We start from the raw sequence: 24,354 nt of genomic DNA, 5'->3' as shown, positions 1-24,354 counted from the left end.
ATTCTGCAGGTAGTCATACTGGTCCCTCATTACAAGTGCGGCAGTCCTGTGACCACCTGACTGCGATTGTCTATATGACCACCGCCAACAGTGCAGGTTGTAGTGACACATGTTGTTAATGGGGAATGCCCCATGAGCCAATGGTCTAGCACTGGCACGTTTCCAGCAGCTTACAGACTGGCAATGCAACCTGTCTTGTGACACCAGATCAGTATTACGATCAACGCTACCCTCCTGGTATGTTCCCGCTTTTCCACCAGCCTTTGTATGGTGGTGAAACCCCCATGCAGAGGTTGGTGGTGATGTGGTGTGCCCCTGGATGCCCCTGCACAGCCCATGCACCTGTCATGGGCAATGCAGGGGGTCCCATGCCCTGCCCCTTTGCCCTTTCCGCTGCCTGATTTGCAGGGCTAAGAGCAGCATGTCCTGTCACACCCAATGCACGCCAAGACTGGTACTGACTTTATTTGATCCATCAACAATGTTGTGCTAAGTGCCCCACAGAGCTACCATGAGCAGACTGATTTCCACCTGCCATCCCAATGTATGACTCACACTGCCAACCACAAAGGGTACACTGCACTGGCAGTCTTATCGATACCAGACTTGCCCATGCACCATCCCACACCTGTCAGTGTGGAATTATACACCATTATGTTCATATTTATACACCAGGGCCCTCATTATAACATTAGTGGTAAAAACCACCTCCTGCAGCGGTGACGGTCGCCAAAAGACCGTCGCTGCAGCTACCAGCCGTCTACCATATTATGACCGCAGTCGGATTTTCGCCACAAGAAGGGCGGAAATCGGGCTGTGGCCATACTGGCAGATGGCGGTAATGTGGCGCTGCTACCACCAGTAGCGCCACACCAGTAGACCGCCACCAGCTGCATTATGAGAAATAATATGGCCTAGTGGCACTGCTGGCGGTAACAGCGCCCCGTCCCATCTCCTGCCAGAAGACCCCTGGATCCAAGTAAGTCGAGTTTTCGACAGGGGAGAGGGGTGGGAGGTGTTGTGTGTGTGGGGGGGGGTGCATGTATGTGTGTGTACGTGATTGCAGGTGTGTGTTGAGTGTTGATTGCGTGCATGAATGTATGGAAGTAAGAGTGCGTGTATGTATAGAAATTGGAAGGTGTGTCTGCGTGTATGGTTTAAAGTGTGTGCCGATGTGTGTGTGATTGGATGTATGCATGCGTGTATGTATGTGTGAATAGGTGTGTGTCTGCGTGTGTGTGTGTGAATGGGAGGGGGGTGTGGATGTAGGGGGTGGGGGTGTGTTTGGAGAGGTGGGGGGATGGGGGCCTCCTATCAGTGACAGGGAAGGTATTCCTTGTCACTGATAGGGTCTACTGCCATGGTTTTCGTGGTGTTATGAATGCCACGAAAACCATGGCGGTAGGCGGGGTCATAGTCCCGAAGGCAGAAGAGTGGCGGCCACTATGGCTGGTGATGGTTATCTCCAACCCGGCGGCTGCTACCACCATGGCAGTCGGAGCGGTACATTGGTGGGTTGGCTTCAGCCAACCCGCCAAGGTCATAATGTGGCAGTAAGCCAGCCTATTGGCTGTACTACCGCCACATTATCGCCGACCTCTGGGGTCATAATGACCCCCCCATGTGTTGTATGTGTGTGTTTATTTCCCCATTCTCTTGTGTCTCACATGGTTGTGTCAGAGTAGTTGAGGGCACAGCCTGTAACTGTTGTGACCTATAGTTTGCTATCTGTCATACATATTTTCTGTAGTGGCACATTTCTGATCAGCATCAAGATTTTTGGTTCCACACTACACGAGCTTAGTTGCTTTTGGTAGTGGCATGTTTCCAGTGATACAGGACCACCCTGCTATTCCCCCAACACCTGCTCTGAATGTTTTTCCATGCACCCAGGGGGCATCCTCACTGCATGATGAGTGGTGGCTGCCTAATGTGGATGTGTTGTTAATGTGTGGGGTGGTGGTGTAACCAGCACATGCCTGGGTACTCTTGGGATGATTGCAATAGATTGTGTGCTGTGAGATGCAGCACACATGTTTGGGCAATGAGGCAATTCAGTTGCAAGGTGTTCCTGCAAGGGACACCACCATGATGTAACCCCAGGAATGGTATTGACTGACTTCCTAGTCTCTGATGTCTTGGTCATGCTGGTAGGGTTAAATTGACTATATGCGAGGGATGTTGTGATGACACAACCAGAGGCACAGTCATTAGACATGCCATCCATCCCATGTGCTGCATATGTACATGTAGGCATTTAGCCCTCAATCAATCAATCAATCAGTATTTATAGAGCATGGCTACTCACCTGTGAAGGTCTCAAGGTGCTGGGGGGGCCTCATCCAAAGAGCCACGTCTTGAGGTTCTTCCTGAAGATGGTAAGCGACAGGCTTTGTCTGAGGTGCAGAGGGAGGTTGTTCTAGCTCTTTGCTGCAGTGTAGGTAAAGATTGTCCTCCTGTGGTGGTTTTGCAGATGCAGGGAACAATAGCCAAGACCATCTGGGCAGAGTGGAGAGATCTGGCGGCGGTGTGAAAAGAGACGCAGTGGTTAAGGTAGGCAGGTTCTGCGTTGGATATGGCCTGGTATGTGTGGGTGAGAAGCTTGAAGGTGATTTGCTTCTCGGTCGGTAGCCAGTGGAGGGTCCTCAAGTGTTGGGAGATGTGTTCTCAGCAAGGGAGGGCCAGAAGGAGTCTGGAGGCAACGTTCTGGATGAGTTTAACTTTTTTGATGTTCCTAGTTGAGGTGCTGACGTAGAGGCCGTTGCCGTAGTCAAGTTTACTTGTGACTAAGACGTGGGTGAGTGTCCTGTGACAGTCTGCTGGGAACCATCTGAAGATCTTCCGGAGTTTGCGGAGTGTGTGCCAGCAGTAAGAGGTGGGAGAGTTTACCTGGCAGGTTATGGAGTCGAGGATGATTCCTAAGTTGCTGGTGTGCTAGATGAGGGATGTGGGCCACCATGAGTCATCCCAATCTGAGGTGGCATTTCTGAATATGATGAACTCCGTCTTGTCGGAGTTGAGCTTGAGGCAGCTTTCTCTCATCCAGGTGGCGACGGCTTCCATTCCTGCGTGAAAGTTCCTTTTGGCCATGTCCGGGTCTTCGGTGAGGGAAATGATGAGTTGTGTGTTATTGGCATATGACAAGATGTTCATACCGTGGCTTCTGACGGTGGCTTCAAGAGAGGCCATGTATATGTTGAACAGTGATGGTGATTGACATATGTCCAGGTTGTGTATGTGTTGTGGTGCATGGCACTACCAAGGCATATAGGTACATGTGTAGCTTAAGTCAGAATGGTGCAATTTGCTTCATGTGCAATGTGTTCCTCTGTGCTCCTTTAACATGCATTGTGTATGTCCTATGTGTCTCCCCCTTCTTGCACTTGACAATTTAGCATTCATTTCCTCCATACAACTTACCCTGCATTTGTGGTGTTTGCTAGTAGTCTGCGCTGTCCTGCGATTCCAGTGACCAGTTCCTCCAGGATGACCGCTACAAACATCTCCTCCATCTTGTCCAGGTCCTCTTGTGGCACTGGACTGCCACTTCCAGTTTGCAGTGCTGCCTTCCTGTTCCTTGCCATTTTTTCCTTTGTTCTTTGCTTGCAATCATGCCAGTGTTTCTTGCACTCAGTTACGGTTCTCCTCACCTCTTCCACACTGTTAATCGTGTCTACTATCTGCTGCCAGATTGCCTCTCTCCTGCCAATTGGCAATTTTGAGGTGATGAAGAGTTGATGTTGATGCTCCATCACCTCTCTCACCAGTATTTTATGCCCCTCAGCACTGAAAAAGCACTTTCTCTTTTTCTTCTCCCTCCCCTGGGTCTTGTGTGTGTCCTCCTGGTTGGTTCCTGATTGATTGGGGTCACCCTGGGGTCTCTCCTGGCTTTCTGGCTCCATTTTGCCTTTACTTTGCATCATTTTCTCTATTAGTGTCTGTATTTGACGCTAATGCAGGTAAAAATGGTGCATTTCGGTCTGCGACATGTTTACGTGTCGCAAAACAGGTTAGAGTCATTTTTTCGGCATTAACGTCATTTTGCCTTACAACAAGGCGCAATGGTTAACATAATTTTTTTTTAACTCTAACCTGGTTTTAGCGCCACCCAGCGTCATAGTAAAAATAGGATGCCTGGGTGGCATTAAAAATGGCACTAGCCAGTGCTAAACTTTTTGATGCAAAACTGTGTTTGCGCATTTTGCATCAAAAGTATAAATCTGGCCCTTCATCTAACTAATCCGATGTAAAAAGCCCCATTAGTTTTTCAATAGGAACAAGGTTCAGCAGTGGTTCTCTGAAAAGGTAAGGTCAACGATTGGCGAACATGGCCTCCGTCACTATTAGGAAGAGTGGCGCTAAATAAAATGATTTCAGGCGGGAAAACAGACACCCACTATGTGATGGAAAAAGAACGTATATTACACTATCTACCTTATACAGGTCACAATTAGCGGTGGCAGACATCTGGGCTCTTATGGAAAAGGGCAACCTGGCATTCGTAATTGACAGGGATGTAATGGGGTAAGAGACCAGCCTCTGTCACTTCTGCGGGGGTTGGAGGATGAACAAAGTGCTCGAGTTATTAGTGTCAGTATAAGGGGGAAAATGACCACAGCACCACGGATGGCACAATGTCAGAACCTGGAAGACACCAATGTAGAATGAAACTGCACTTGGGGATGTGACACATTTTCAGAAAGTGGAACAGGAATATTATAAACAACTGGTCCATATAATAGGTGTAGAAGGGATAAAGGGATTTGAGCACCTCCAGGAAGAATATGAACTACATCAGTCATAACGCTAATGATACTTGCAAACAAAACATGCACTAGACAAAATAGATGAGGAAAGGGCAGATCTGCAGGATGATACACCAATGGAAAGGGGGGTCTTGAGTGGAAGTTGGGGAAGGATTCCATCCTGCTGTCCTAAAAAATGCTCATCAACAATGCTCTTGACAGTTTGCCACATCTTAGAGAGTGGCGGCAGAGAGACATTGGAGAAACAGAGGATGACGCATGAGACGAGGTACTCTAACAACCACTAAAAGTTGTCAAAGGATCTAGTTTCATACTAATCCCAAAATAAAATATTGGACAGAGCATCTAATCACAGGGCTCGACTATATAAGATTGAGCTAATTCCCATCATAGCTTGTCTTATATGCACAGACAGAGAAGGTACTTTCATACATGGGATTTGAAACTGTGGCCTGATCCAATGATTCTGCAAGCTCATACAAAGGGAGATGCCAGAAACAATGGGAGAACATTTTTATATCACACATAAATAGGTCATACTAGGTATCCCGAAGGAAGCTATGCTCACTAGATAGAAGGCAGTGTTGTGCTCCAAGGGGTGTGGCGGCAAAGAGAGACTTATGAGACACTGGGGAGCCCAGAGCACACCAGCACTTAAGCAGAGGAATAAGGGGGTGGACGTTAGTAATGAAGCTGATAAAAATGATCTGCAAAGAAAGAGGTTTGCTCACAAAAGTTCAATAAAATATGAGCTCTGTGGAAAGATTCCATGAGACAGATGGGCGGTGCACACCCAAAAACCAAACCAAAACCTCCTGTGAACAGATCTACCAACATGAGAAGATAGAAGGCTTAAAAAACATCCATGCTGTAGAAGTAATATTAGTCTTAAACATCCCAAATGTGAACATTCAAATTGGTTATAATGTGTCTTTGATGATAAAATGTTCTGTGATTAAATAAAACAATAAAAATGTTTTTTTTTTAAATAGCCCTATTTCTGACAGGTTCACGACCCAGATTAGGGTGACAGCATTGCGGTATGGATAAGGGTTAGGGTTGCTGGTGTTATTAGGCAATCCTCATACTTTGAGTATGCCTTTAATGTTTTTGGTGCTGTCAATTCAATTCATTGTGGAAGCATCTTTATTGTGTTACTTTAACATTTATTGCCTTCATTATTTTTACATAGATTCTTATTGGTTACACTGTGAGTACTGACAAACAACTACAATATTTTCATACCTGATTTTCTGGCTTTGTCTTGTTTGCCTTCTTCCAAGTATCTACAATCTAAAGAAACCCCAAAACTTGATATTTACTACTCCGATCAGGAAACCCAAAAATCAACAATTCATCTATGTCAAAATATGCTGTGAGTGGTGTTGAGCGACATTGTTTTCCTTTCAGAGGATAGCCTTTTCTCTTTCCCGGTGCAAACGAAAACAGAACATGCACTCATTTGTAATAGTCAGGGATGTACAATCATTCAATAGTTTTTACATCTCAATGTTCCTCTAGAGGAAATCATTTCTGAATACCATTACAGGTAGCTCTCTTTTTGCACTCCACTAATAAGCACCACTCCTCACTACAGTGACAGTCAAGCCAAAACAGAACACAAAGGCCTCTAACAACTAAGGTCCTCATTAGGAGTTCGGCAGTCTCACTGTGGGACCGTCCAACTTGCAGGGAGAATGCCACAACCATGGGGGTGGCTCTCCCCTATAGCCTATTACAACATTCCTGCCAGTCTGACCAGTGGGAATACTGCAATAGAGCGTTCCCTCCAGTCAGACTGGATATGAAATAGCACTAAGCTCCCTTAAAGCAGCTGAGTGGTATCTCGTAGCACAGAGAGGGCCGACAACCACCTTCGGATTGCGCACTGTCTGCAAACCAGACAGTGCACATTCCGATGGTGCTGGGCAGGCGTGCCCCTGCAATACCCATGCCTAGGGCATGGGCATTGCAGGGCCCCCCTGTGGCCCCCAGCACACTCTCAATTCCAGCCTTTCCATGCCAGTCAGACCACCATGGAAAAGCTGGCAGTGTGGGAAGTTGTAATCAGCTATGTGGCGTTGAGTTCAGCGCCACTCTTGCTGAATGCAACACTCTCTGCCATCATACCACCAGGAACCATGTTCCCGGTGGGGATGGAAGTCCCCTGGCGAGTCTGCTCGCCAGGGTTGTAATTGGGTGGTCAGACTGCCTAGAGTGTGGCGGTCCGGCCGTCAACGCAAATGTGCCGGTACTCGGACCACCACACTCATAATGAGACCCTAAATATATAAACTATTCAACTGATCAAGGGTTGAATACAGTGGGTTGGTTAATTCTGACCCATGCATAATCCCCTGTTTGTACATTGTAGTCATAGGCACTGGATGTAGGGGTGAGGGGTGCTGTAAGGCACAAGAAAACAATCATGCTGGATTTCAGAAGGTGTTTAAGCAAATATAAAAATCAATTTTCAGGCGATGTGTTCTGACAATTTACTACTGATTGGGAAACTGATGTTTAAATTTTATTCTTCAACTGCAAAGTGCGACAATTTTATAAAGTGACTTAGGTGGCAATCTTGCTGGGTACAGAAAGTGAACTCACAGGCTGTAGCATGTCAGTTTTTTTTCTAACACATAACAACATTTAAATATCTATAAATAAAATGTGCACATAGTCCAAAATACATCAGCAACTATGAAATAACAAATGAAGCAAATTTGCAATTCTGAAGTGTGAAGAGCACAAAGATTTTAATAGGATAAAAAACAACACATCTTACTTGGCGATGCGTGAATTATAAATATGTACTTGTACTAGCGTACTACTGTTTACAGATAGCACATTTTCAGTTGGAATTGCCACTAAATTTGCACAGACATATAGTTTGACTGATAAAACTATGTAGCATACAACTGATAATGAGTGGGAATCGGGTTTCAGTGAATAGTTATCATTTGTCCATCACCAAGTAAAAGTGTCTTCATTTCTTTTGAATTATTAAAGTATTTGCTTCCATCACATTTCAGAATTACAAAACAAATATGCTTCATTTTTCCCTAACTGCTGCTATTGTTTTAAATATGTGTACAGTTCATTTACAGGTATCTACATTTTGTTGTGCGTTACAAACAAATGGCATCTTACAGCCTTTCATTTCACACACCCTTTACCCCAACAAGATAGTCACATAGTTATTTTAAAAGTTTCTCTCACTTTGCAATCAGAGAAAGAAAAGTACACACCAATCCCCATGATAAAAGACTAAGCAGTAATTAGCAGTAATTTGTCAGAAGACATTGCCTGACATTTGACCTCTATCTTTGAAGTACAGCAAATTTGACACATAACTACAAAATCTTATGACATTTTTATGTATTACTCTTTCACAGTCCACCTTAATTTGGCTGGCTACACACCAGTGAGTATAGACCCACAGTTTGAGAAAAGCTTAGTTAGAGTATTGAAGAAACCGAGGACCTTGGACACATAGATTATCCTTATCCTTTGTGATGCAAATGATTATTATAACCCTTGCTCTGCAAATGGTCTTTTTGCAAAAAATAGCACACTGCTGAACTCCTGAGCTTCAATAAAGCAGGCATCAGAGTGTGTCTTCTTGTGAAAAGTAGTGAACGGTGTGATGGAGGCCTTCATAGAATAGTGGACCACCATCCCAACATTGGCACTTGCAATGCACCTCCATTGTGACTAATGTTGTGATAATTTGCCTCACGTACTGTTGTTTTTCTTCTTTGTGGCATTCTTCGTTTTCACACATACATTAATCAAATGGCTATCAGCAGCGAAAATACCTGGGAATTCTGGGGATTAAAGAGCAGTGCTACTACCCTTAGCAGGTCCCATGGGATATGAAGTTCTCCCTCTAACTGGTCTCAGACAGAATTTTGTTTGGCCTCTCTAAGCTCCAAGCGATAGATGGCCATATTGTAGATATAAACATACCTGCCTCTTGGACAGTAGATGGCTTGTCACCTGCATTGAATGATATTGTAAGTGTTCCTAACTAGCCTTGAGTTATTAACCTGTATGGGCAAGATCTCTTTCAGCATTTGTTCACATTTGGGCCAGGATTTATACTCTATTTGCGCCGAATTTGCATCATTTGTTTTAACGCAAATTTGGCGCAAACCTAACTCCATATTTATACTTTGGCGCTAGACCCATCTAGTGCCAAAGTTCTGGAGTTAAATTCATTTTTTGCTTGTGGGAAACTACCTTGCATCAATGAGATGCAAAGTAGGCGTCCCCGTGGCAAAAATGACGATATGGCCTTAGGGCCATATTTATCCCCTGTGCTAAAATCATGCACAGGGAAGGGGGCCTTATACAATGGCGCTAAACTTGCTTAGTGCCAAGATTTGACACCTGGGTCAGGCCAGGCGTTAGGGGACCTGTGGGCCTATTTCCATGGTCAGAGATAATGGAATAGGCCCACAGGTGCCCTTTCCTAGCCCCAGGGACACCCACACCAGAGGGACATCAGAGATGGGGGACCTCATCCCAGGTAAGTAAGATAGGTACAGGTAAGTGTTTGCAATGCTTTTTAAAAGTGCCATGGGGGCCCTAATTTGGGCCCCCTACATGGCACTGGGCCCAATGGCCATGTCCAGGGGACATATGTCCTCTGAGAATGGCCATTGGAGTGGTGGGCATGACTCCTGTCTTTACTAAGACAGGAGTCTTGTCCATGGGGGTTGTATCTAAATAAATGACGCCAGTCTGGTTAGAGACATTTTTATACCTCTAACAATACTAGTGTCATCTTTTGACGCACAACCTCCTGTTCCCCCTACTCCTCCCCACCCGGCTAGCATCCTTTTCCATGACGCTAGCTGGGCCTTACCACCGGCAACCGTCATCCCATAAATCTAATGCCTGGACGGTGTTTTGGAATGGTGCTAGCCGGTGGTATACGTTTTCATGCAAAACTGCGTTAGCGCAGTTTTGCGTGAAAAAGTATACATCTGGGCCTTGGTGTTATAAACCCCAAGGGCATAGTCTATTGCTTCCGGTTGGTTTAACAGAATCTTTCAGTGCTGACAAACTGCTTGATAAATTAATAGTCGAGTAGTCTTACAACTGTTTAAATTGACCAGAAACCTTGGAATTGTGATGGTGCTTACAGTATTCGATAGCAAAGAATGTGGCTATATGTTCTGTCCAGGGGGTGGCAAATAGGGGCCACTCAAACATTGCACCTCCTGAATTGTGAAAACATCATCCAAAAAATGACATTTGATATGAGTGAGAAATTTATTCCAGATTCCACAGAGATGGATTGAATATCCCCATGCCCTTAAGGACATGAATTGCCTCCGGTTGTAAGGATTCTAGCCAGAAATTACAATAACCCATTACTTTCACATATTTGTGACAAACTAAAACAACTAATATCACCTATTAGCGATGTGGTGGCCTCTACTGAAGTATGTGGTGGGGGATAAGTCAATAAGATATTGATATCTTTTTCACCCTGTCCCTATTGGCAGGCCAGAATCTCACAACTGGTTCTAATGGATGCTCCCATATAGCACTAAACAAGTTTAGCCTTGATGTGTTCTCACTGTTTTATTCCCTGCTGGGTGACAGACCTTATGACTAACATTAAAGTCACAAGTAGTCTTATTTTGAAAAGCTACGGGATCATCTATTTTTAAAACTATTAACTAAACCTCGCTGTCTTTATTTTTAGGTCTGACTGCTGAGAGCCTTAGCTCTCTGGCAGACCTCATGACTTTGGTCCAGTCCCCTTCAGCTACAAACTTATTTGGGTGAATCCCCCTTTATTGTACAATAATAATGTAAGTCACATCAGGAAAGACACATAGAGAAATGTGTGTCTTAAACACATTTAATGTTCAAAATGCCTCAGACATCGTTCGCCTTTCTCCGTAACTGTCATCCCCTGAATCCTGGCTTCTTGTCACCATAGTTACAGCTGAGACCGCAGTACCACTAAGATGGCGGTCAACATTCTAATGTGACACCACACATCTTCCTTTTATAACAGACAAGTTGTTGTTACAATATCAACCAAAAAACTCCTTCCCAAATATAAGTCCATCCCAAATATAAAGATCAACATTTTATAATGTAATACAAACTCTCATATTGTTATATGCATTGTTTTTCTCAATTTACAACATAGTCCCTCAAATGTCGCAGACTAACTCTCTTTCTTTCACTTCTCCTTGTCTCCTTTCTTGATCCTTTCACCTGTTCATTTTTGCCGCAATTGAACCCAGTCAATGATTCGCTTGCAACATCATTCTTGCCAACTGACAACACTACCTCTTTCTCCAAAAGATTCTTTAGAGGAACCACTCCATTCATGTTCCATATTCTTCCGTCAGAAGTCTTGATCACATTCCTGAACAGCTTGACAATCTTCATAGGTCTGGAGTATTTGGACCCTTCCATGCAACTCACTGGAGATTTAACCTTTACCACATCTCCTACATTCACCTTCATTTTGCATACCTTCTTTCTTTCATCATATTCCTGTTTTCTTTTGCACATAAGTCGTTCCTCTCTTTTTCTCCACTCTGTCTTAAAAAGACTATAATTAATCTTCATCCAATCCATCCATCCCGGACAAGGCTTGGTATTCGGTATCCTTCTCCGTAACAGTTCAAAAGGAGATGTACCCGTCGTCGCATGTGGAGAGAATCGATACGCAGAGATCCTTCTCATGAGTTCATCACGCCAATTAATGCCATTCACCCTTGCCAGTTGAATGCTTTCTTTAATGTATCTGTTAAATCTTTCAACTGCTCCATTAGTTTCTGGATGATAGACTGCTGATCTTTTATGGATAGTGCCACAATCATCCATGCATTTTATGAACTCCTTTGAGCAAAATTGGGGTCCGTTATCAGACAAAAACTGATTTAGGAAAACCCTCTTTCCTGAACACACTTTCAAGAAAACTGATTACACTGAAGGAAGTGATTTCATTTACATTTTTAACTTCCACCCATCTAGAATACAAATCCAATAGAACAATTTAATACAGTGTTGAATGTACTTTTTGTAATGGACCCGCAATGTCTATTCCCACCTCATCCCAAGGTTTATCTGGTAATCTTCTGCAACACATCGGAACATTCCGAGTCTTCAAAACTTTGTCACTTTGAACACATTGCACACACCATGTGTTCAATTTCTAAATCCATCCCTGGCCACCATAAATGTGTTCTTATTTTTTGTTTTTGTTTTAACTATTCCAAGATGGCCTTTATGTGCTTGACTCATAATTCTCTTTCAAAAGCTTAGGTGGAATTAATCTTGTACCTCTCATTCACATAATTTTATCCCCAGCCAACTCATCTTTTATTAGACTCCAAACTTTCCTAATTTAGCAAACTTCCCATTCTTCAAAGCTTCACGCACTTTGCACAGCTCAACATCCTCTTCCAATGCTTCTTTTCATTCTTGCTCACTTATAGCTCCACAAGTAATTTCACACACACTGCTAAAAAATTCACCACCAGAATCTTCTAGACTCATCATACATTCTTGCTCTTCTTCTAACATATTAACATTCACCAATCTCAACAAACAATCCGCACTAGCATTCAATACTCCAGGTAAATATTCTACTCTGAACTTGAACTGTTGTAATCCAATAATCCACCTCCTTATTCTAGCAGAGCTACGATTTAAACCCTTGCTGCCAAACACTTCCATAAGCGGTTTGTGATCTGATAATACCACAAAATCTGTGCCCCAAACAAAATGTTTAAACTTTTTAGGAGCCCAGAAAATGGCCAGAGACTCTCTCTCAATCACAGAGTAATTTTTCTCAGCACCATTTACCGATTTAGAAGCACAAGCAATCATCATTTTCTCTCCTTTATCTTCTTGCATTAGGACCACCCCCAGACCTTTCGCACTTGCATCAGTAACAATAAATGTTTGTCTACTATGTTTAAAAGCTTGTAAAGAAGTGCATCTTCCAACTCTTCTTTTATTTTCACAAACTCTTCCTCACACTCAGAACTCTATTCAAACGCTCTTCCTTTTTTTAATAGTTTCCTCATATTAACAGACTTCCCTGCAAAAATTTTTATGTATCGTCCATAATATTCAACCATACCCAAAAATGAACTCACTTCTTCTTTTGTTTGTGGAGAGGTTAATTTCCTAATTGTCATAACCAGATCACGTTTTGGTTTCACTCCTTCTCCTGATATCAAATGACCCAAATATTCAACTTCAGTTAGACCAAAACGACACTTCTTTCTTTTCAATGTAAAACCTGCTTGATTTAAACCTTCTAACACTTCTCTTACACGCTTATTATGTCCCTCCATAGTATCAGCAAAAATCAAAACGTCATCCTGATAACATTTTACTCCAGTCACATTTCTCAACACTCTGTTCAGAATGCCTGAAACACCGAAGCTGCGGAGACTAGTCCAAATGGCATCCTCCTGAACTTATATGCACCAAATGGTGTAGTAAAAGCTCTCAATTCTTGTGAACTTTCCTCTAGTTCCACCTGGTGATATGCTGATGCTAAATCTAAAGTAGAAAAGTACTTTGCTCCACCTAACATTGACACAATCTCCTCGATATTTGGGAGAGGAGACTTGTCCACCGCTACCTCTTTATTTAAAGCTCTAAGTTCCACACACAATCTTGTATTTGCATCACTTGTCTTTGCCACCACTATGGGAGCCAACCATTCCGTTGCTTCAACCTCTTCTATTACACCAGTTTTTCCAACCTCTTAAGTTCTGTCACCACTGGTTCCTGTAAAGCCAAAGGAATTCTCCTCAACTTTGCCACCACAGGAATAGCATCTTTCTTCAATCTTATTTTATGTTTGTAACTCTTGAGACATCCTAAATCTTCTGAGAAAACATCTGGAAATTAACGTACAAACACCTTCTCACAATCATCCACTTCCTGCACCTGAACCTGCGGTTGAGCATTGGGATTTAGAATCACCCCCAACAATCTATGATGTGCCCAGCTCAGCAAATTATCGCCTCTGTTGAATACATAAATCATCTCTATATGATGTCTTCCTTTCAGGACAAGATGACCCTCAAAGTATCCTAGCATCTTTATGGGCTGTGCACCATATCCTCCAGGACACACATCCATCTTCTTCAACTTTTTATCCTTTCCAGATAATGTATTAAAACTATGTTTAGAAACAATTATTAACTGTGACCACAAATCAAAATGCATTACCATGCTAACTCCATCTACCATAACCACTTCACTGGGATGCCCACTGCCATTTACTTGTGCCTCAACTTGAAAAACTATTTCCTGTGAAACCTCCTTAACCTCTTTCATAGAACTACCAGTGAAGTTCTTATTTTTCTTATTATGACAACACTTATAAAAATGACCCTTCTTCCCACAGCTATTGCAAAACACATTCAACTCCGGGCAAATACTTGCATTTGCTTTGTGACCACTCCTGCCACATCTGAAACATTCTCCTTTAAATTTCTGCATCTCTTCTTTCCCTTTCAAATCACTAACCTCATCATTTTTCACTTCACACACTACCTCATCAGACTTCATACTCTCAACCGGTGTAACTTTCCTTACCTCACTCAACTCCTTCACACACTTTAACATATGTTCTACCCTTTTCGTCACCATAATGACTTCCACTAATGGTGGTTCATCCTTCCACCATAACTCCTCTCTAATCTTAATACTGCTGCATTTCAGTACAAACTGATCTCTAATTCTCTCCTCTATCAAAGCACCAAACTTACATCGAAGCTGCCAATTTCCTTAAACTAGTTATATACTCTTCCACAGATTCATCCTTCCCTTGTTCTCTTTTACCTAAATAATATCTCTCCATGATCGTACTCACTCTGGGTAAATAATGCTTGTCCAATTTCAACCCACATATCTCATATTCATTTAAATTCATAATTTCCTCATTACCCAAATCTGGTAAGTTCTCTAGAACCTCTTGCCCTTTACCACCCAGACAATGTATTAACAAAGCATGTTTCCTTTCTGCACTTAAAGTTGGACCACTCACCCTGGCATAATGAACAAACATTTTCTTCCATTTTGACCATGGATATATCGGTTCCCCAGGACCACTCAGAAAAAAAATGGTGGCAGTGTTACATTTTGCATAGTTTAAATTCTTTATGCAATTGCTTCAAAAACCATAAATGCGCTATGATAACCTACAAGAACATATGAGTATGTCACAAATTTGTATGTATTATACTCATTTCCTATATACCAACTCAACAAAATACAAAGGTGTGCCTATCACCGTACACCACAGGCACAAAATTCCCTCCTGTTCTCTAAAGTGCACCTGTGAGAAAACAGGGCTGATTGCAGAGGCCCCATAACTTTTTGCCCCCATTTTCCTCTTTTTGCTGGTGTTTTCCTGACTTTGATGGTGCCCTGGGTACTGCTAACCAGTCCCAGGGCCTGTGCTCTGTGTAAAATGGATATGCAAATTAGGCTAATTATAATTGGCTAAGTTAACCTACCTATAAGTCCCTAGTATATGGTAGGGCATGTAGGTTTAGGGACCACAGCATAGGTGGTGCACACCTACGTGCACTGCTGAGGTGCCCAGTGTCATTTTAAAAGCAAGCCTGCCTTGCTGGCTGCTTTTAAATTAAAGTTATATGCAAATTCGACTTTGGAATTAAAGGTACTTCCAAAGTCTTAAACTACCTTATTTTTACATATAAGTCACCCCTAAGGTGTACCCTATGTGCCCCTAGGGCTGGGTGCCATGTAACTATAAGCAGGGACTTTATAAAAATAGATTTATAAGCCCTGGTGAGGTAAAAACAGCCAAATTCGTTTTTCCCTCATTGAAGTAAATGGCCTTCATAGGCTAGAATGGGCAGACTTTATTTTAAATTTTAAAGTCTCCTTAAATGTTACATACCAAGAATTTGGTATCAAATTGATTGTTATAATAAATCCCACAACTTCCAGTTGTTGGATTTAATATAACTAGTTCTGGTAAAAAGTTTAGACTTTACCTAAAAAGTTGCCAATTTCAGCTCTGCATTGTTTTTGCTGCTGTGCTCTGATTGGCCAGCCTGCAGCAGCTTCTGCCAGGCTACCTTGATGAGGTGTGAAGTGGCCTGACTTCACACAAAGGAATGTGCTTGGGGGAGAGAATCTCCCCTCAGCAGATGGTGAGGCAGGAAGGGGGAGGGCTGCCAAACTGGTCTTCAAAGGCAGAGAAGGACATTTGCAGCACCCAACAACACCCCCACATCCTGCAACCCCAGACAATTAGGTGCCCCCTTGATTAGATTAGGAGAGGGCAGGAGAGGGGTGTGTTTATGATTTTTAGCCACACCAGTGGGTGGGCTCAGCCAGATGTAACCTCCAAAAATCAGATTCATCCAAGTTGGATTTTTGGAGACTGTTGCCTTCTGGGATGGATTTTTGCCACACTTCCCAGGAAGTGGTCATCACAGGGGGACGACCCTGTACCTGATTGGAGGATCAGGACCCCCCTGCTTTTCACCCAGGAGCAAGGATAAAACTGGCAGACCTGACCCCACACCTCAGATCCCCTCCAGAATTCAACAAGAAAGGAACTAAAGAAGAAGAAGGACTGCCCTGCTGGACCCCTGGCCTGCACCTGGACCCTGCACTCAGAAGGACTGCACCAGCTGCACACTTGGGCTTCACCACAAGAAGGACTTTGCCTGGCTTCAACTGGTTCAAGGAGGGACTCCCTGTTTGCTACAGGTGAAAAATTGCTAAACCAGAGTCCCCTGCACCAACTCCTGAAGAAAGCGACCAGCTGACCACTGTCCAGTGGCCAAAAAGGAGTTTGCGCCAGGTGCATTCTGGGAGTTGAAGTCTGCACCCCCCAAGGACCATCACAGAACTTCTGGACCCTTGGGGTGAGCTGTGGACCCCAAAAGAACCTTTAAAGAACATCTGGGTGAAGCCCCAGAAGTTTGGAAAAGATTTGAGAATTTTTGGAAAAAAGCTCCAGAGAGGGACCGACCCGCCGCGGAAATTCTAGCCGGCTTGCCTCAACCGCGACCCGGCCTGACTTCGTGGTTCGTCCCGGTAAAGAAAAACATCCAAAAAAGAGACCAAGTCCGAACGTAAAAAGTTGACCGGGACCTCCCAGCCATCGTATCCGAGAAGGGCTCCATGGACGTCGGATCAAGATCCAGGTTTACCCCGGTCGAAGGATTTTCATCTCGAAAAAACGACTAAGTCCGAAGGTAAAAGTCTCCACCGAGGAAACCCACATTGCGTATCCGGACAAGGGCTCCAGGAGGTCGGATTCAACTGGCAGGTTCGTCCCGGTGAAGAAAAACTTCAAAATAAAGACTAAGTCAGAAGGTAACTTTTTAACCGAGGCCTCCCGCGACTTGTAGCCGAGCAGGGCTCCATCGCGGTCGGCCTGAAAGTTTGACTTTGCCCCGGTCGAGGTGCAACCAGATGACCCGATTGGCGCTTTTTGTTTCTAAGCGCTAGAAAAGTATTAATTCTTTAAAAATTCATATCTCCGGTTCCCCTGAACCGATTTTAATCGTTTTTGTGTCATTTTAAAGATAAAAATATAAACTATTTTTATAAATTGGTTTTGGATTTTTAAACTGTTTCCTGTGTTTTATTTAATTACTGTTTTGTGATATTTGAATGCTTTACACTTTGTCTCCTAAGTTAAGCCTTGACGCTCGTTGCCAAGCTACCAAGGGTTGAGCTGGGATTAATTTACTGAGACCTAACTGTACCTATGTGGAGGTTAGTGGCTTGTTGCTAGGTGTAGGTACCTACCTGCCCTACCAATAACCCATTTTCCAACAGCACCTGTCCCCGTATCTTGGACTCCACAATGACAGGCAATACAGGTGTGCCTATAACCGTGTTAAAAATCTGTGCTTCATACACATCATAGATGTACTTTTTATAACTGTCTGGCACTGTAGAGATGAAAAAAAACAACAACAAAAAATGTGTTTGTTCTTTTTATTTTTATTTTCTGTAAGGTGTGCCTTCACCGTATCTCGAACTCCAGAATGACAGGCAATACAGGTGTGCCTATCACCGTGTTAAAAATCTGTGCTTTTTACACATCACAAATGTACTTTTTATAACTATCTAGCACTGTTAAACACTGTTGATCCAATAAATGAAAAGAGAATAAACTGTTTGTTGTTTTTTTTTCTTCTCTTCCTCCTTTTTTTTTTTTTAACCAAATTTGAAAAAACACACCCAAAAGAAGGAAAACTCCTTCAAAACACGTGTTGTCATCAAATCTTCCTTCCAAACGAGAGCGCCAGCAAAATAACAGTTAAATGCAAAGAAATGAATAAAATACAGTCACCAGTAATCTTCTTCTAAGTCGTTTATCCTCGTGGCAACCTTGCCATAAGATGTCTCCGCCTCCAAACACTGTCTGACACTGACAGTAACAGCTGTGTAAACACTGGACGTCACTACTCAACTCCCCGCCTCTTTTAGGAAACCTCAATTTACGGAAGTGCCCCGGAGATAAACAAACGTGATGCAGGAAGCACAAACAGACTGCCGTCTTCGGTCTCCTACGAGTCACCAAGCGTAGTGCTGCAACGATGTTGAGGCGATGTATCCCGAACTCGTCGCCAATTGTAGAATATTAATGTAAGTCACATCAGGAAAGACACATAGAGAAATGTGTGTCTTAAACACGTTTAATGTTCAAAACGCCTCAGCCATCGTTCACCTTTCTCCGTAACTGTCATCCCCGAATCCTGGCTTCTCATCACCATAGTTACCGCTGAGACCGCGGTACTGCTAAGATTGCGGTCAACATTCTAATGCGACACCACAACCCCCCCTCAGGTACTGGCTTTCTTGATAGTCAATCCTATTTTAGGACCACCCCACAACATTTTACATAGGTTTACATATTAGCCTCATACTTTAATGTAGGTTAGACACATATACAGAGCTACTTCTTTGTAGAATGTTAACAGTGGAGAAGCAGGGCACATGTAGCAGTATAGAGCCGCCGTAAATGTAGATATGGTACAACCGACAGACTGATGTCCATTCATGGATGGGAAATGGCAAGCACTGTGCCAACCAAAATTTGACATCTAGGTAACTGCACTTCAATTAACCTCCGCTGGACTTCATTTAAAAGCACCTAGTTTTCTGGGGCCCGCTGGCTCCTTCCTTCTCTCTGAGCTGCCCTGAGCTTCCTGACATGGATATTGCTCTCCCCACATCACCACCCAAAACTCTGTCAACTAATCACCCTCTCCTCCCACCATTTCCCCTTCATTAAAAGGCTGATCATGCTCAGTGCTCTCTTAGCATGTACAAACCGATATGTGACACTTCACACAAGGAGCTCCATGTGTGGTGTACACCATGCCACTCTCTCTCCAGGATGCTTGGCTGCATGAGTAGTTAACGTCTTCCATTGTGGCAGTCTGTAGCTTTATCTTCAGTTTCTTGTCCCCAACCTGAATATTGAAGGGAGGCAGGAACAATATAAATCATTAGACCATGATTTCAGGGTGACCTTTTGTGGCTCTGTAGCAGACTGTGGCTCAGGGAGCTGTAGCCTGAGTGATGTAGTAAGGGGTTGGTTGATCCTCAGGGTCAGACTGGAAACCCAAAGCAGCCCTGGCAATTTTGTCAGACCAGCCTCTGCACGGAGACTAGAAACAAGAATGAGTGTTATATGCTGTATTGCTGCTTTTGTTACCAGGCACCAGTATTGCAGCACCATTACAAAACCAGCCCCCAATAACAAAACCGGCCCCACCCCTCCAGAATCCCTGAGAAACCCGGTGCCCGCTACAGCCAGTCCAGCCCTGCTGATCCTGAGTCAATCACCATTGCTGCTTCTGTTGCAGTGCTCCCACTGGATTGTGTTGCTGCCGTTACCATCTCCCACAAATGTCCACAACACCTACCCTCAGCAGCACTGCTGGTCAACTGGTCTCACTGTCACTGGCACATGAATTTACCTGAATCAAAAGATTCCGTGAGTGCAGGAGGCATGGGGGTGACCTTGACCATTGATATGTGTCTCTGTGGCACCACCAATCCCACAATTTAAACCTAAACCAAATTTAAAATAAGCAAAGCTGAAGCACCTGCTATGGTTTATCAGATCTTGCCTATTGTTGCAAGAAGGTTTTCAGTAAATAACATTTTGCACAACAAACTAAAAGGCCGACCATTATCTTCTACCATCAACAGATTACAATACTGCTCACACAAATATGTGTAAGTTAAACACTTGTCCTCCTTTCTACTTTACAAAGATTTAAAAGTGCGAATGTTGCATAGCGAGGAGGAACTGCAAACAGCTTTGAAAAAAGTTTAGATTTTTGGCTTAAGAGTGAAACCCGAAACACCAGCTGCAGTTCTCAAATCCCAATGCAATGTTTTCGCAGTAATATTGCAACTCTATTAATTTAAGAATCTCATGTGGTTACAGAGAACGATTATTTTGTAGTCTATATTCATCATTATGAGTGCAGAACTGTTTACTTGCTCTTGAGATAAACTATCTTCTGTTTCCTTAATCCCGTAGACATTTTCTCTGCCTTCATCACTGTTATACCTCCTTTTCGGGAGCAGCATGTGAGTATTTTTTACCATTTTCTGACTTTAGAAACAAACATACTTTCTTCGCCTAAATATTTATTGAATATTTAAGACTTTTGGTGCTAAGACAGTATAGGTCTCTATTTATTGTTAAAAATACTACTTAACAAAAAAAAGTGGAAATTAAATGCATCGGATACAGATTCCTTAAAAATTTCAACAAAGCAAATGGTTCACAATTAAGGTTGAAGGTTTTGCCATGGAATGCAGAATTGTTAAATATAACAGGACACTGCTGCTTTACACAGAAAATATGGGTCAGATAAATGAGAGTGACACAGGAAAAAAAATAGCACTTTGATGCGCCATATGGCTGCTGCCATATCTATGGAACGGCGCACCTTGTTATCGGGCCCTAAGCTGCGTCAAAAATGTTGAAGTATTAAAAAAACAAAAAGAGGCAACATGGCATAAGGCATTTAGGGGGTAATGTAGCATCCGTACCGCCAACAGGCTGGCGGTACGGAGGCCCTTACTGCGACCGCGGTGGTAGCGCCGCAGTCGCACGCCGGGGCCGGCGGTTTCCCGCCGTTTTAGCCCCGGCGGTGATAATCCGCCAGGGCAGTGCTGCCCTGGGGATTATGACACCCCTACCACCAGCCTGTTTCTGGCGGTTTGCACCGCCAGGAAGAGGCTGGCGGTAAGGGGTGTCCGGGGGCCCTGGGGGCCCCTGCACTGCCCATGCCACTGGCATGGGCAGTGCAGGGGCCCCCTAACAGGGCCCCAGCCAGCTTTTCACTGTCTGCATAGCAGACAGTGAAAAGCGCGACGGGTGCAACTGCACCCGTCGCACGCCCGCAACACCGCCGGCTCCATTAGGAGCCGGCTCCTATGTTGCGGCCTCATCCCCGCTGGGCCGGTGGGCGCAAACTTGGTTTGCGCCCGCCGGCCCAGCGGGAAAGTCGTAATGGGGGCCGCGGGAGTGCGGCCGCATTGGTGGCCGCACGACGGTTACCGCTTGGCGGGAGGCGGTAGCCGCCCGCCAATGTCGTAATGACCCCCTTAGTCCTTACGAGATACACAGCTGATTTTCATGTCGTAAAGCACTTGGAAGTGCCGCAATTCAGCATTGCAACACGTAGAAGTATGTTGCATCGTGGGATGCATACAAAAATGGATGCATTTAAAAAATCAGAGCTGCAACCCAAAACAAGTGCAGAAAATGGAGGCAAAAGCATCCACAATTCAGGAGGGCAACAATCCCACCCCATCCAAGAAGACTAGTCAGCAGGGTAGGGTAGGGGAGAAGGAAGAGGATGAGCAATTTCAGCGAGGAGAACCACCTAATATCAATAGTTGATGGCCAAAAAATGAAAACTTTCTATTTGTCACCTCCAAATTTCCACTGGGGAAGAAGGAAGTAATTTGGCAGTCCATAGTGGATAAGATTAACAGTGTTGGCCAAGCCAAATTACAGTGTCTGAGCTGAAGAAAAGGAGGCATGATTTTAAGTGCAGGACCAAGGAGAACCTGGCCAAGAACTTGAGGGCAGCTATGCTGATCAGAGAAGGACTGTAGAAACAGGAGTAGTTGGATACATTGGAGGAGCACATAGCATCACTTATCCCAACAGAGTTGGTGACAGGAGTTTAGCAACACAAAAGGATGATGGACAGAGTGCTGAAACTTTTCAAACACTCATCCCCCTTCACCGATCTGGGTTAAATCGATTGTTCTTGTGCTCACCATGCCATGCCAATTAGGACCCAGCCATATGCAAAGCAGTCTTGACCCTGTTCCCCATGGGAACAGTCCAGCCTGAACTGCCAGGAGAGGTTCTCTGTGGACCTGAAACAAGCATCCTGAGACTGGATTTGGGGTATCACCCCACATCAGCCAGGATAGCTTGAATCCAGTGACACAGTGAGCAAGGGGCCTACGTCTGGGCATTCCCTGGCCACTTATGGCAACTGTGGCAATACAAAAGGATGATAGACGGATTGCTAAAACGTTTCAAACACTCACCCACAGTCACAGATCTGGGTTTAATCCACTGTGCATGTGCTCACCACGCCACCCCAGTTTCGACCGAGCCAAATGCAAATAAGTCTTGAGCCTGTTCCACATAGGAACAGTCCATATCACAGAGCCAGGTCAGGTCTTCTCTGAATTGGTAACAAGCATCCTGTGATCAGTTTTGGGGGATTACCCCTCATCAGCCAGGCTAGCTTGAAACCAGTGGCACAATGATCAAGGAATCCACATCTGGCCATATCCTGGCCACTAAGGTGGACTTTAGCAACACAAAAGAATGATGGACAGAGTGCTGAAACTTTTCAAACACTTACCCATAGTCACACATCTGGGTTTAATCCATTGTTCTTGTGTTCACCATGCCATCCCATTTGGACCCAGCCATATGCAAATCCGTCTTTACCCTGTTCCCTGTGGGAGCAATCCAGCCCGAATTTCCAGACCAGGTTCTCCCTGGGCCGGCAAGTCTTGGGCTGGACTGTTCCCATGGGTACCAGGGTCAAGGCATATTTGCATATGGTTGGGTCCAAACTGGGGTGGCATGGTGAGCAAAGAAACAATTGATTAAATGCAGATTTCCAACAGGGGTGAGTGTTGAAAGGTTTCAGTATTCTGTCCACCATCATCCTTTTGTGTTGCTAAATTTGCTCTAAGTGGCAAGGGTATGCCCAGATGTGGGTCCCTTGCTAACTGTACCATTAGATTCAAGCTAACCTGTCTGAGAAGGGGTGATACCTGAAACTGTTCCCAGGATGCTTGTTTCCAGTCCAGGGAGGACCTGGCTTGACAGTTCAGGCTGGATTATTCCAATGGTGAGCTGAGTCAAGACTAATTTGTATATCGTTGGGCTCAAACTGGGGTGGAATGGTAAGCAAAAGAATGATGGATAAAACCCACATCTGTGACTGGGGGTGAATGTTTGAAAAGTTTCAGCTCTCTGTCCATCATTCTTTTGTGTTGCTAAAGTCACCCTAAGTGGCCATGGTATGCCCAGATGTGCATCCCTTGCTCACTGTCCCCCTGGATTTAAGCTAGCATGGCTGAGGAGGGGTGATACCCCAAAACCGGTCGAGCAAGGACCTCGCCTGGCAATTTGGGCTGGACTGTTCCCATGGGGAACAGGGTCAAGACTGACTTGCATATGCTTGGGTCCAAACTGGGATGCAATGGTGAGCAAAGGAACCAGGGGTTAAACCCAGATTTGTGACTGGGGGTAAGGGTTTGAAAAGTTTTAGCACTCCGTCCATCTTCCTTTTGTGTTGCTAAAGTCATCATAAGTGGTCAGTGTTAGACTTTTCATCCTTGGCATGGTCTCTCTTAACTTTTTGCCTCTGTTCCCCAGGTTGTTGATGTGTGCTGGACTGGTGCTAAAGTGCAAGTGCTCCTTTATAAAATGTGTATGTAATTGGCTTATCCATGATTGGCATATTTGATGTATTAGTAAGTCCCTAGTACAGTACACTAGAGGTGCCCAGGGCCTGTAAATCAAATGCTACTAGTGGGCCTGCAGCACTGGTTGTGCCACCCACATAAGTAGCTCTGCAATCATGTCTCAGACCTGCCAATGCAGTGCCTGTGTGTGCTTTTTAACTGTAAATTCGACCTGGCAAGTGTACCCACTTGCCAGGCCTAAACCTTCCCTTTTCTTACATGTAAGGCACCCCTAAGGTAGGCCCTAGGTAGCCCCAAGGGCAGGGTGCAGTGTATGGTTAAGGTATGACATATGGTATTGTGTTTTATATGTCCTAACAGTGAAATATTGCTCAATCTGTTTTTCACTGTTGCAAGGCCTGTCCCTCTCATAGATTAACATGGGGGCTACCTTTAAATCTGATTAGATTCCCCTTGGGAGCGGATGGATATTTGGACTTTGGGGTCTCTGGGCTCACAATTTAAAAATACAACTTTTAGTAAAGTTGACTTTGAGATTGTGTGTTTGAAAAAGCCACTTTTAGAAAGTGAGCATTTTCTTGCTTAT

This window comes from Pleurodeles waltl, chromosome 11 (assembly GCF_031143425.1).
Source record: "Pleurodeles waltl isolate 20211129_DDA chromosome 11, aPleWal1.hap1.20221129, whole genome shotgun sequence".
Taxonomy (NCBI): domain Eukaryota; kingdom Metazoa; phylum Chordata; class Amphibia; order Caudata; family Salamandridae; genus Pleurodeles; species Pleurodeles waltl.
The sequence above is the reverse complement of the archived record's forward strand: the minus strand, read 5'-3'. Positions refer to the sequence as shown.